This window comes from Rhamphochromis longiceps, linkage group LG11 (assembly GCF_057381845.1).
Source record: "Rhamphochromis longiceps isolate RC_006_pf linkage group LG11, R_longiceps_female_GT1.1, whole genome shotgun sequence".
In the NCBI taxonomy this organism is placed as follows: Eukaryota; Metazoa; Chordata; class Actinopteri; order Cichliformes; family Cichlidae; genus Rhamphochromis; species Rhamphochromis longiceps.
Genome location: NC_140567.1, coordinates 223,593 through 237,698, shown reverse-complemented (window position 1 = coordinate 237,698; position 14,106 = coordinate 223,593). Strand labels below are relative to the sequence as shown.

At 39.2% G+C, this 14,106-nt stretch overlaps 2 long non-coding RNA genes across 2 annotated transcripts in view; one reads left to right on the top strand and one right to left on the bottom strand.

The window, feature by feature from the left end:
- Window positions 1–14,106, top strand: part of LOC146658350 (uncharacterized) — a 237,701-nt gene that overhangs the window by 79,327 nt on the left and 144,268 nt on the right. The gene's annotated exons all lie outside the window — the stretch shown is intronic.
- LOC146658360 (uncharacterized) overlaps window positions 1–14,106 on the bottom strand; it is a 34,091-nt gene that overhangs the window by 6,850 nt on the left and 13,135 nt on the right. The window contains exon 2 of the long non-coding RNA XR_014913692.1: window positions 6,186–6,289. This is a non-coding gene — a long non-coding RNA (uncharacterized LOC146658360). The remainder of the gene's footprint in view (window positions 1–6,185; window positions 6,290–14,106) is intronic.

Genomic DNA, 14,106 nt, shown 5'->3' with positions numbered 1-14,106 from the left:
ATATCAGCAGCACGGTGGCATGGTGGTTAGCACTGTTTCCGCACAGCAAGAAGGTCCTGAGTTCAATTCCACCATCAGGCCGGGGTCTTTCTGTGTGGAGTTTGCATGTTCTCCCCGTGTTTGCGTGGGTTCTCTCCGGGTACTCCGGCTTCCTCCCACCGTCCAAAGACATGCAGCTTGTGGGGATAGGTTAATTGGATAATCCAAATTGCCACTAGGAGTGAATGTGAGTGCGAATGGTTGTCTGTCCCTGTGTGTTGGCCCTGCGACAGACTGGCGACCTGTCCAGGGTGTACCCTGCCTCTTGCCCTATGACAGCTGGGATAGGCTCCAGTGCCCCCCGCGACCCTGAGAAGCGAATGGATGGATGGATCATGGATCAGTTATTAAGCATTGTTAATATTTAAACAGGTCAATGAGACAAACATTTGTGTGTAAAGCTGTAAACATCTTTTTTTAATCTTTTTTTTCTATTTTAACATTTTAGCTTGAGTATGAGGAGATTTGTTTTTGATTGATTTTTGAGAAGGTTGAGAAATTTATGACACACTATATTACAGGAAGTATTTGATTGTCTGCCTTTACATACATATGAACTTGACTGACATCCTATTCTTAATCCAAAGGATTAAAATTGATGTCTTCCCACTGCTGCAGCTGTAACAGCTTAAACTCTTCTAGAAATGACTTCCACAAGATTTAGGAGTGTTTATGGGAATTTTATTTGAACACACTTCCAGACGCAATTGTGAGGTCAGACACTGACATCGGATGAGGAGGCCTGGCTCACATTATTCACTCCAATTTATCATAAAGGTGTTCTTCCAGACCAAACTCTCTGTGGACTTTCTTTGCTCATGCAGAGTCATGTTGGAACATGACGGGGCTGGTTGGCTCAGTTTGAACTTTACCCTCATGATTTTCTGTTCACATCTCCTCCACAGCTGTAGCTGTAATAAACATTTGTCCTCCATCTACAGGAGCAGTCAGCTGACTGTGACTCAGTTTGTAAGTGATGATGTTTGATATTCAGGCTGATGAAAGTGTTTGAATTTAAAATGGTTGTAATGTTGGAGCTGTGAGCTGAAATAAATCCAGACTGCTGTGTGGAAACAATCGCCTGTGATTGTTCATCGGCACATTTTCTGCAGACGGAGGTCGTGTCAGATAACATCAGTCCATCTCATCCTTCTACAGCTCACAATATGTCAGGATCCTGGGTCATTTGACCCAACGTTCTTAGTTTTCCTGTGTTCCTGTGTCATGTTACGTTCATTTGTTATTCTATGGGTCCTAAGTTGTTCAGGTTAATTTACTGGATTTCCCTTCGTGTCTTTATCCCCCATTGTCTCCCTCTGTGTGACCGTGTATATAGTGATGTGAGTTATTGTGCAGTCAGTGGTTGCTGGAGTACTTTTCTATGCTGTGGTGTGCTGGGGGAGCAGCACAGCAAAGAAGGACTCATCCAGGCTGGAGAAACTGATCAGGAAGGCTAGCTCTGTGGTCGGCATGAAGCTGGACACTCTGATGACAGTGGCAGAGAAAAGGACATTAAAGAAACTGATGGACATTATGAACAATGCTGGGCATCCTCTGCACACGGCCATAAACAACCAGAAGAGTCTGTTCAGTGACAGGTTGCTTCTCCCCAAGACAAGAACTAACAGACTTAAAAACTCCTTTGTCCCACACGCCATCAGACTGTTTAACTCCTCTCTGGAGGGGAGGGAGGGGAAACAGGAGGACAAAGGAGGGGGGAACAAGCAAGCTGTAGTGCCTTTTCACTGTGCAATACTTTTTGTTAATAACCAACGGTGCAATAGACTTCAATACTTGAAATGTGCAATTCCCTTGTATTCTTATTCCTATTTATCCCTTTTGTATACTCTTTATTTATATATGTCTCTGTATTTATATATGTGTAGATATGGTATTCTGCTCACATTCTGTAACTTCTGTCGGTGCTGTGCTATTTGGAAACCAAATTTCCCAAAGGAACCCACCCGAGGGATTAATAAAGTTCTATCTTACACAGCAAATTCAAAAGTGTTAAATGTTTTGGTGTTAATAGTCTTCTTGCAAAAGTAGAGTTAATTTTACTCTAAGTAGAGTCACATTCTTTTAATGTAACTCTGAGGTGTAAAATGATAGTAGTTAAAATCGAGTGTTAAAAATGAGTGTTTCTCTGTCAAATCTGGAGGTGTTACAATGGAAACATTAACTCTTGACCTCTTAACTCTGAACTCCTACAGGGGCTATGACACCAACAGAGTAAATTCACAGACTCCGCCCCCAGCACGGCTCCAATCGAAGCTGAAGTGAAGCCGTTTCAGAACATTTTGCTCTACATATTTGAGTTGTTTGCCATGCTTGGTAAGTCATTTTTTCAAAGATTGTTTCAATTATTATTATGAGCTTTTACTTCTGTGGCTCTTTGGAGTTGAGACAAAGCTGTGTGAAAGGCATTAGCCATGTTGCTCGCTGATAGCATAATATTCTGTTTTAGCTAGCTGAAAGGTATCGTTTGCGGGCAAATACCACAGCCTTGAAAAAAAGCTTGCATGTGAATTTTCAGTCAAACTTTTGGTCAAATACACCTAAAACAATGTCTAGAATGTGAAATGTTGGTATAATGGTGCTACTTGAAGCCTGAAAACGATCGCCCATAAAAAACAAACAAACGAGCAAACAGCAGTAGCTGACGTCCTGACTGGATTCTACGTTAGCATAGATCCCTCCAGAGTTTTGTGCACACGGTTTAGGTAAAAATGAAAAAGGTTGAGGTTTTACATTTAGTTCAGTATTACCTGTTGCCTGTGTCCTTGTCTTTTGGGAAAATACTTTACACAAGTAATGGCTCAAAGAGGATTCCTTTTTTTTTTACTGTGCTGCAATTGTTTACTGGATTATTTGTGCCATTAATTAGTGTCAACTAATTTTTATTCGATCTCCGCACAGGATATGCTTGTGAAGATGGAATATGGGGGAGAGCAGAAGTGCGTTGAAGTTCCACAGAGGGATGAATGAAGGACATGCATATTGTATTGAAGAAATAAGTGATGAGAATGCTGTTATTTGCATTTACCATGTCAGACCTTTTGATAAACACAATTCTAATGAAAGTGAGAACATGTACACTGTTACATCTTTCAGAAAATGTTTTGAAATTGTGGTGCACAGTTCAGAATAAATGTTTTTCAAAAACCATTGCATCTTTTTAGTAAATGTTTATTTCCAAAAGAAATTTCTAGAAGTTCAGAACAGTAAAATTCCCGCTTTTTAGAATGAATTAGAAGATAACTCTTACGTAGTTAAACTAAAATACTCTTTGAGAGTTAATATATAAACTCTTAACACCAAGTGTTAAATTATCAACTCCAGACAGATTTGGTGTTTAACACTAAATCAGAGTTAACGTACCAACTCTCCAAAAAGAGTTAAATTAACACTCTCTGGTGTGGACCCATATAGACACTTTAATAGTGTTGAAATCAAATCCGACAGTGTTAATTTGGACATGCTGGATTTGCTGTGTATCTTATCTTTGCTCCCACTCCTTGTGTTCTGTGTTTTCCTCTTTCCGTCATGTTCTCTCTCTCTCTCTCTCTCTCTCTCTGCCTCTCTCTGTTATGTTTATGGTCCGCATCTTGGTGTCAGCATTTTCAGTTTCGTGTCCTCCCCTGCTGTCGTGTGTAATTGTCCTCAGCTGTGTTCCCCATGTGCTTCCACTTCCCTCATTACCTTCTGTGTATTTATTTCAGAGTCTCCCTTTGTTCCGTGTCACGTCGTCCCTCATGCTGTGTGTTCCCTTGTGTGCCTCTCTGTGAAGTTTAGTTGATATTTTCCCAGTCTAGTTTAGTTCATCATTAGTTGTATCATTTTCCCGAGCCTACAATAAACTACCTTTTTGAGTTCCCATTTTTGCCTCTGTGAAGTCTGTGTTTGAGTCCTCATCTCCTGCTTGCACACAGTGCTTCTTGACACACTACATCTAAGTCCTCCCCGAACACATCCTCTTATTGTGAAAATTTGCCTCTTTCTCCAAAAGAAGGTGGAGCCCTGACTCCTTCCAGGTAGCAGCTCAGAAGCTGAAGTTGAGGAGCTCAGACTTGTGAGAACAAGAGGACTCACTTGTAGAACTTCTATCAGACACTTTTTTTTTTTCATGGAAATCATTCAGGACCGACAGTGGTCCCACAGACTGCACTGCAAAAAAATACCCATCTTAAAATAAGTTTAAAAAAATAATAGATTATAGTCTAAATCTTCTTAAATTTAGTGAAATAATCTGCCAGTGCAGTAAGAGAATTACACTTGATAAGAAAAATATATAGGCTTTGGACAAGTAAGAGATATCTTAAAACAAGTTGTGAATTAGCTATTCCAAGAACTCTGTTAAGTCAAATAAAACCAAAATAAGTCTATAAGTGCTTTTTTTAAGTTTTCATTTTTTCTTACTTTGAGAGAAAAGATCTTAAAACAAGACCCACTAAACAAGATACATCTTTTTTAAAAAAATCTTAAAACAGGACAAAGCATGTACACCAAATGAAAGCAGGTACAGTATACTGTGTACATGACGTTTATTGGAAACAAACTCTCCAAACAGTAACAAATATTTCAGTCAATCATTGCACACAGAAATTTAAAGACACATTGTAAGTGTAACATTGTTATTTTGTGTTCCTTTTAGAACTGCTAAACCAGCTAGCTACTCAACATATAAAATGTAATAAAAAGAGTATTTGCAGTTTTAAAAAAGTTGCAGAACAGATGTGTTTAAAGAAAAAAGTACTTTGTATTACATTAATTAGAATTAAAAAAAAAAAAAAAAAAAAAAGAATTCAAGAGTAAATTGCAACTTCAAAGCTATCAGGCCCAAACCTTCCAACACAGACTAGAGCTGGGCGATATATCGAGTTTTTAAAAAATATCGATATATTTTTATACGAGATATAAGATGTGACAATATCTTTTATATCGATATAGTCTATGTCACGTTATAACTATACTTGTCGAGCCGCAAGTTTGCCTCTCTTTCATCCACTTTTGTCTTTACGCAACGTTACTCGGCCTCGCCCCTCCTTCACTGAATACAACTCCCCCTCCTCCCCCATCGCTTCACCTGCAGGAAGCAACAAGATGGACACGGCAAATCTCCGTTAACGAGTTACTGCGCATCGCCCCATGCGTGGGGCTGGACGGCGTCAACGTGTTAGCTAGCTAACCACGCTAATGAGCTAACCACGCTAACGCCATGCAGCCCAGAGGCGCTGCACAGCCTAAAATCCTTTCATTTTCTCAAAAGTTGACAGCGCGCCTTATGTATGAATTCTGGTTGTGCTTGATGGCCGCAAACCGATTTTATGTGGAACACGGCGCTCAGCAATCTGTCAAAAAATGTTTTAGTACGACTTTGGTAAGCTACGGTGCTGCACCGCTTGATGGATTGTCAGAGCATTGCGGCTACCGAGGAGCCTCGCGGAGTGATACGTACTGTGCTTCAACGTAATATTACCCTACTGTGTATAAGGACCATAAATGGCACCTGTTAAGAGACGTGGTTACGAAGAGGATTTCAAACTCAATGCTATCAGTCACACAGTAGAACTTGGGAACAGAGCAGCTGTGAAATCTGTCTTTGTTACTATGCTCAGCGTCTTTTAGTTTACATTTTGACTGCACAATTGTGAGCTTTTTGTTATGCACAAAAACAACATTGTTTTCTTTTATTTATTGACCATTATTATTTAATGAATGCTCATAATTTATTTTTGAGTAAATTTTATGTACATCTATGCTCTATGTTAATAAAAGTGCCTGTGTGACATCTGGGACACAGCTTTGACTAAGAACTCTCTTTTTGTTCTTACTTTATGGCTTTAAAAAAAAAAATATCGAGATGTATATCTTATATCGCCATCTAGGTAAAAAATATCGAGATATGAATTTTGGGTCATATCGCCCAGCCCTAACACAGACCTAAGTTATATCTTGCTCACACAGCTCTACGTTTGAATAAAAATTTCTCCAGCCTGCCATGACTGTTTTGTATGAGCCTGTGGTGTCTTGCTCATGGATTTTGTCCTTTAACACTTCAGCCTGAATGACAGACAGAAGCCTTGCCACACATTCAGGATAGGTGAGATGCAGGGTGTAGTAGTATGCCATAAGATACAGCAAACCTTCTCCAAGGTCATCTGTGGCAAATGTGGTGATGGGAGTGGTTCCATCTGCAATAAGACAGCGGGACCCTTCAAAGAGCAGAACAGGGCTGATGCTGGATCTTCTGTTGGCAAAAGAAAAACAAAGACAAAATTGTACAATGTACGGAGAAACTCCAACGCTATCAGGGTAGTTCAAATAACCACAAGTATGTATTAGACTTGGACTTCACTTTATTGCACCCTTTGGGTGATACATGAATGATGACAACCATAGATCAGATGCGCTACAGTCCATATTAATGTTATTTTTCTTTAGATTGACAAATACTGTATAGAAAATCCCAAATATTCATGCCATTGAAAAATGTAATAAATTCTGCCTCATCACCGTTAGGTTTATGTCTTTACACACTTTAGGAAATGACAAAGATACTGCACCTGTAATAGTTAAATAAAAACACCATATGCTAAATAAACTGTTAAAGTGAAGGCTTTAGGGGCATTATTTTATAACAAATATGAAGAAACCCAGACCTGAAGGACAAGAATCAGTGCTTCACTGGCATGTCCCATCTTCTTGGGTGGTGCAGCTTGTGATGGGAAGAGAGTTGGTAGTGCCCTGAACAGGGCTATGTTTAAACAGAACAGGAAAGAAAGGACTAAATCAACTTTCAGTTCAATATTCCCGGCCCATATTTGTGGGTTCATTTTTATTTCACAAAACTCTGTCACTCAATATGCTGTCCAAAATGAACAGTGAGGTTAGTACTAGGGATGGGTATCGAAAACCGGTTCTTGTTGAGAACCGGTTCCCACTGTTTCAATTCCTTGGAATTGTTTGCCATTTTTGCAAACGATTCCCTTATCGATTCCAGTCGCCCCGAATGACGTCACCACGTTGCGGAGCGTCATTTACCTGGCAGGAAACACGGCGCGTAAGCGGCTCAAACGCTCAAAAGTTTACGAGAACGGATGACAACAGGGCAACTTGCAATACTTGCAAAGTAGATACTTCATTTAAGGGAGGAAACACTACGAATATGCAAAAGCATTTGCTCACAAAACACGTGATAACCTTAAATGAATGTCATGTTTTTAATTCCGCTCCGGACTCGTGAATCTCAACCCAGCAGCAGCGGTAACGTTTTCACGTCCTCTCCCGTTAATGCGGCAGGTAAATAATCAACTAACAGTGCATATTATGTTAGCGTGATCTGCCTTATTACAAAATCTGCTATTACTGTGCATTTAGGTGACCATGATGAGACAGACAGACAGAGTCTGGCTCAGATGCTGGCAGTTCTCGCTGCAGTCTACCGGTAGCGTCTCCTTTCAGGCAGGATAGACGAATGTCACCGAGCAGAGACTCAGTTTGTGGTAAAAGGCTTGAACCAGTGTTGCCAACTCCTCAGTAAGGAAAATCGCTATTGGCTGTCCTAAAAGTCGCTAGAAGTCGCTAAATGATGTCATCGCCTGATTTGCATAATTGGTCATGCTAATCTAATTGTAACCTATGTTGTTGGAGAGAGAAATAACATCGTGGAAGAGACATAAAGTGAGTAAAAAACTTCCTAAATGCATTTAGTTTATTTAGAACTACAAATTAAATTTATTTTAGCAATTATTGTTTTTTTTAATGTCACAATTCCAACCCTGCTCCTTTACCCGGGCTTGGACCGGCAAAAGTGACCTGAAATAGGCACTCTGGTGGAGTTACTTTGTGTGTGTGTTTATAAGTAGTTTTAAACCTTGTGATCCACAAAACAGCATACGAGTAAAAGAAGAACTGACTGCGTTACAGCACCCACTGCTTGTTGAGAGTAAAATCGATACGCGCTTTCACGTCCTTTTTTTAGCGATCTTTATTCTAAAAAAAAGTCGCTAAGGGGTCTGAAAACTCGCTAAATATAGCGACAAAGTCGCTAAGTTGGAAACACTGGCTTGAACCCGTTTGCCACAGCAGATGCCCCCAATTTTAGGTAAGTGAATGTGTTTAATTGTAGGCAGGGACATTACTGGATATTCTTGTGTAATTGCTACTGAATAATTTATGTTATGCTTTGTTATTGCTACAGAAGAATATTTATTTTATTATTTTACATTTACAATTTTTTTTCCTGGGGACCCTGTGACACCCATTGAAGAGCCGTAGGCTGGATCTCTTAAGATCTCACTGTTGGGTTTGTAAGGCCATGTTACTCCTAAATTTCTATCTTGTTCAAAGAGAAGATATAAAACAAAGTTCTAAGCTAATCGAACTTAGTGTTCTCCTTTTTTAAAAAGAATCGATAAGAGAATCGATAAAGAATCGAATCGTTAAACAGAATCGAAAATGGAATCGGAATCGTGAAAATCTTATCAATACCCATCCCTAGTTAGTACAGTTATATTTCCTCAATGTTGTAGGGGTGTGGTGATTCATTAAAAAAAATGGATTAATCACGATGTTAAATGTACCAAATCGATTACGATTCAAAAACGTTTAAAACTCGATTATTTTTCATAATAAACAAGGGAGGAAAACGTAATATTCGGACATGCCGCCCGGACATTTTTAGCGGACGGACTGACAAGAAACAGCTGGCTGTTACTTCCGTCTCACCCCTTCGGTGCAAAATTCACAAAACAACAAATATTTAGCACCTTAGTCTTGAAAGTAGTGTCTCTGTTGTGTTTCATGTTAGCAGAAATGTCAAGTTTCCCCTGATTTGCCAACTTTTTCTCTTCTGAACCTAGGCAGCTTAGCTGTAGCTGACAGTGTGACATCAACTCCTAATGTGTAAACATCCCGTTAGTCAAACTGATACAGAAACTTTGAAAAAGCTGTTCAACATTCATAGATCAATGCTGCTTTTATTTTCTATTACTCTGACTGGAAAATAATATTTATTTTCTCAGAATATAATTTTAAGATTTGTGTAATTTTTGTCCTACATGACTTAAAGGAAGATATTATTTATGGTTTATTTTCTAATAAAATTAAATTATTTCTACTTAGATTTTAAAGTAATTTCTGTAATGGTTGACTTGGAAAAGCTGACCTGAAGTTTTGTTAAATTTTTCTTTTTAACCACATACAGAAGGAACACATTAAACAGGGTTAAAGGTCTAAAAGTAAACTGAATTTGATGGATGTGTTTGAGTTTCCTCCTTTAAGGAAATCAAAATATGGTCCTTTTTTATTATACTTAAACTGCCAACACACATTTCATGTTTATTGTTAATTGAAAATATGACCTTGACATGATTTTGAAACATACTTTGGACATTTCTAATTCCTTTCCAGCATATTTTGAGCACCTTTGAGGACATTTGCTACCACTGCTACGCAGATGATATCCAGTTATATATTTCTTTTAAACCTGAAGATGTTTCTAGGCTGCAGATTTTAAATGAGTGTTTAGAATCCATCAAAGGTTGGATAGCTGACAACTTCCTCCAACTTAATGAAGAAAAGACTGAAGTCCTTGTATGTGCTCCAGACAGACATGTACCTAACATAATGAATGCTCTTGGTCCTCTTTCAACATTTGTGAAACCATCTATCAGGAACCTTGGGGTAACCTTTGATTCTACTCTTACCCTGGATGTTCACGTCAAATCTCTATTTTGGTCCTGCTTCTATCATTTAAGAAACATTTCTAAATTGAGCCCCAGAGTATCTCATACTGAACTGGAGATTGTTATTCATGCATTCATTTCATCGCGATTGTACTACTGTAATTCACTGTTTACATGTCTAAACAAAAACTCCCTGGAGCGTCTGCAGATTGTCCAAAATGCTGCAGCAAGGCTTCTGACAAAAACATCTAAGTACTCTCATGTAACACCGTTGCTTATACAGCTGCACTGGCTCCCCGTTGAATTCAGAGTCCATTTTAAGATACTGGTTCTGACCTTTAAAGCTCTTCTAGGACAAGCACCAGCCTACACCATTGAACTTTTACAGCCCTATGCCCCTAGGAGGTCCCTGAGGTCTTGTGATCAGGGCCTACTTGTTATTCAGCATACAAGGCTGAAAACCAAGGGAGATAGAGCTTTTGCTACTGTGGCCGCCAGACTGTGGACTCTCTTCCTCGGAACTTAAGATCTGCAGACTCAGTGATCACTTTTAAAAAACAACTAAAAACACATCTTTTTAGAACTGCATATTGTTAACTTTTGTCTGTTTGTGTTTTATACTTTGTGAAGCACTTTGTGATCTTTTTATCTAGAAAGGTGCTATATAAATAAAATTTTACTTTACTTACTTTATCTGTTGATTTTATTTGTGGTTTCAAATAAATAAAAGACAGGAAGCTTCCATTAATATAAAATGAATGGATTTAGGATTAGAACTTATCTATGGAGGGAATGAAAAAAGAAAAACCCTGAATGGGGAAAAAATATGCAACAAAAACAATCGTTTTATAATCGAATCGTAATCGTGAGGCACCCAAGATGGCACGTCCCTACAATGTTGACAATGTACACATGAGGCGTGTTTCCACGATCAGAACTTCGGGGTAATAGGGAGAAAGATGGCAGGCCGCGCATTCACTGACAGGCTGAGATGGTGAGCTTAGTGGGACAGTCAGCACCAGCAGCAGAGGCTATCAGAATCAGAGAAGAGTCACAACCAGAAAATCCGCGGAAAAAGATGCAACGCTCCTTCAAAAATGACCCGCTGCAGCATTATTACATATCTCTCTTAGCAATACTTTCAGTTGTACATCTACATGTATAATTTTTTTCATTTATGATTTCTTATTATGTACATGAGTGGGGTAGCGCTAAACATTTTATTTTAAATTTTAATTTATATTGTGCACTGTTGTTACGTCAGTAGTAAATAAATAATTTCAGTTTTGTTATTGATTCATTGCAGTGCCTTGATTCTAGTGCGGTTAGAACACATTGTAGCCACAAATACTATGGTTCTTATAGACATAACCATTTCTTTCAGTGTTTCGGTTTTTGACGTTGCTTTCCTTATTTTCAGTTTCAGACAAGAATTTTCATTTTGGTGCATCCTTAAAATTACCCTTAAGTTCCGAAAATGGAAACATACCTAATGATGTCAATATTCCTGTAGGTGGATGAGGGAAGATGGTGTATGACAGCACACTGACTAACCTCCATCCTGGTTCTTGGGTGGCAAATGATCAAAGCTCAGATTAGGCCAATTCATCCATAAGAAAAAATGTTACCTCAGTTCAGCAAGGTTAAAGTGACCTGATTTATATTAATAGTTTACAACATAAATAATTGGAAGTAAGTTCACATTTCCAACTTACAATAGTTTATATGATTAATCATAATCTGCTGGAAATGAAGCTTAAAGTAAATCTATAGGTAAAGATGTCTTTCATGAATGTGCATTTGGTTTATGCCATGCCCGTGCATTATTTTATTCCCTTGTGTTATCTTTAATTTCATTACCCAAACTGGACTTGCAAATAAAATTTGAATAAACTCATGTTGGTTAAATGTAATTTTGGTCATAAGACAGTTAACTCTTGATGAGTAAGTAAATAAATCCTCATTCATCATGTAAATTAAATATAGATCTGTCCTACACCCCTGGCTTTTTCCATAACAAAAAAAAAACACTGGATGTAAGACTACAGTTTGACTGGTGCTGGAGCTGCAGGCTTAAGTTATCCTCAAGTGAATTCGAAAACAGCGTTGTAAAGTTACGAGCCCGATTGTCAGATTTGTCTCAAACCAGTATGGGTCCTCCCAAGTTGCCCTTCCGCACACACAAACACACCAAGCACAGTACAGACAGAGAGCGCGTGGCTTAAGAAGGAAAAAAAATAAAACACTGCAGCTTTTTATTCTCCGTGGGTGGGACACCCAAAACGGACTTTTGCAAAGGTGGATATCAACTGTAGTTCTTTTGTCGTATAGTTATGTTAAGTATTTTTGAACACGAAACTAAATTTACCCAACTAGCACCATTAATAACTTTAAACTCTCACTGCATGCTAACAATTCAGCAAACTGTATGAAGTAAGCTAGCTAGCTGGCTGGCAGTTTTGGCTAACTACCCATTAGTAGTCAGCCAAATATTAGAACTGATAATACAGCCTAGGTAAAACTTAATATTTGACCACGACTGATGTTACTACAGTAAGTCAAAGCTAAAAGAACCCGAAATCTTTTTAAACATGAGTTAATTACCTTAACAGAATCCAGTCCGAACCTGTTCCCTTGTGTCCTTCCCTCCAATTCAATTCAATTCAATTCAATTTTATTTATATAGCGCCAAATCACAACAAAAGTCGCCTCAAGGCGCTTCATAGATACAGAGAAAAACCCAACAATCATATGACCCCCCAATGAGCAAGCACTTTGGCGACAGTGGGAAGGAAAAACTCCCTTTTAACAGGAAGAAACCTCCAGCAGAACCAGGCTCAGGGAGGGGCGGGGCCATCTGCTGCGACCGGTTGGGGTGAGAGAAGGAAGACAGGATAAAAACATGCTGTGGAAGAGAGACAGAGGTTAATAACAGATATGATTCAATGCAGAGAGGTCTGTTAACACAGTGAGTGAGAAAGGTGACTGGAAAGGAAAAACTCAATGCATCATGGGAATCCCCCGGCAGCCTACATCTATTGCAGCATAACGAAGGGAGGATTCAGGGTCACCTGGTCCAGCCCTAACTATATGCTTTAGCAAAAAGGAAAGTTTGAAGCCTATCACTCTGTCAGTGCGCCCCAGGGCAGCTGTGGCTACAATGTAGCTTGCCATCGCCAGTGTGTGAATGTGTGTGTGAATGGGTGAATGACTGAATGTAGTGTGAAGCGCTTTGGGGTCCTTAGGGACTAGAAAAGCGCTATACAAATGCAGGCCATTTAAGGGAAGCATGTATAATGTAAACAGAATTGGTCCTAGCACTGAACCCTGTGGAACTCCATAATTAACCTCAGTGTGTGAAGAGGACTCTCCATTTACATGCACAAACTGGAGTCTATTAGATAGATATGATACAAACCACTGCAGCACAGTACCTGTAATACCTACAGCATGTTCTAATCGCTCTAATAGGATATTATGGTCGACAGTATCGAACGCTGCACTGAGGTCTGGCAGGACAAGCACAGAGATGAGTCCACTGTCAGAGGCCATAAGAAGATCATTTGTAACCTTCACTAAAGCTGTTTCTGTGCTGTGATGAGCTCTGAAACCTGACTGAAACTCTTCAAATAAACCATTCCTCTGCAGATGATCTGTTAGCTGTTTGACAACTACTCTTTCAAGGATGTTTGATATGAAAGGAAGGTTGGAGATTGGCCTATAATTAGCTAAGACTGCTGGGTCTAGAGATGGCTTTTTGAGTAAAGGTTTAACTACAGCCAGCTTGAAGGCCTGTGGTACATAGCCGATTATTAGAGATAGGTTGATCATATTTAAGATCGAAGAATTAATTAATGGCAGGACTTCTTTGAGCAGTTTTGTAGGAATGGGGTCTAAAAGACACGTTGATGGTTTGGAGGAAGTAATTACTGAAGTTAACTCAGAAAGATCAATTGGAGAAAAAGAGTCTAACTTAACATCAATGGTACTAAGAGTAGCTGTAGATAATATTACATCTGTGGGATGATTATTGGTCATTTTTTCTCTTTGGAATTTTTTCCAATTCAAACAGTGAGATAATGGACAGAGCCACACGAAGGCAGTCAGGGGGGAGGTAGCTTTAAGCTGGGCATACACAGTCGCGTTATTCAGCTCCTGCTCAAACTGCACGATTGACTCGCAGGGGTTAGAAGTTCGTAGGTCACGATGCAGGGTCTCACACTATATGGCCCGATGATCTGATGCGACCCGAGTACTCACACTGTGCGTCCCTAACATAATAGGTTATAACACAAAACCTGTCTCACCTTTCAAGGCACAAATTAAATCAGAAATTAGTCTCTTTTAGAGTTCAATGATACCGGAGAAGTACCACCTC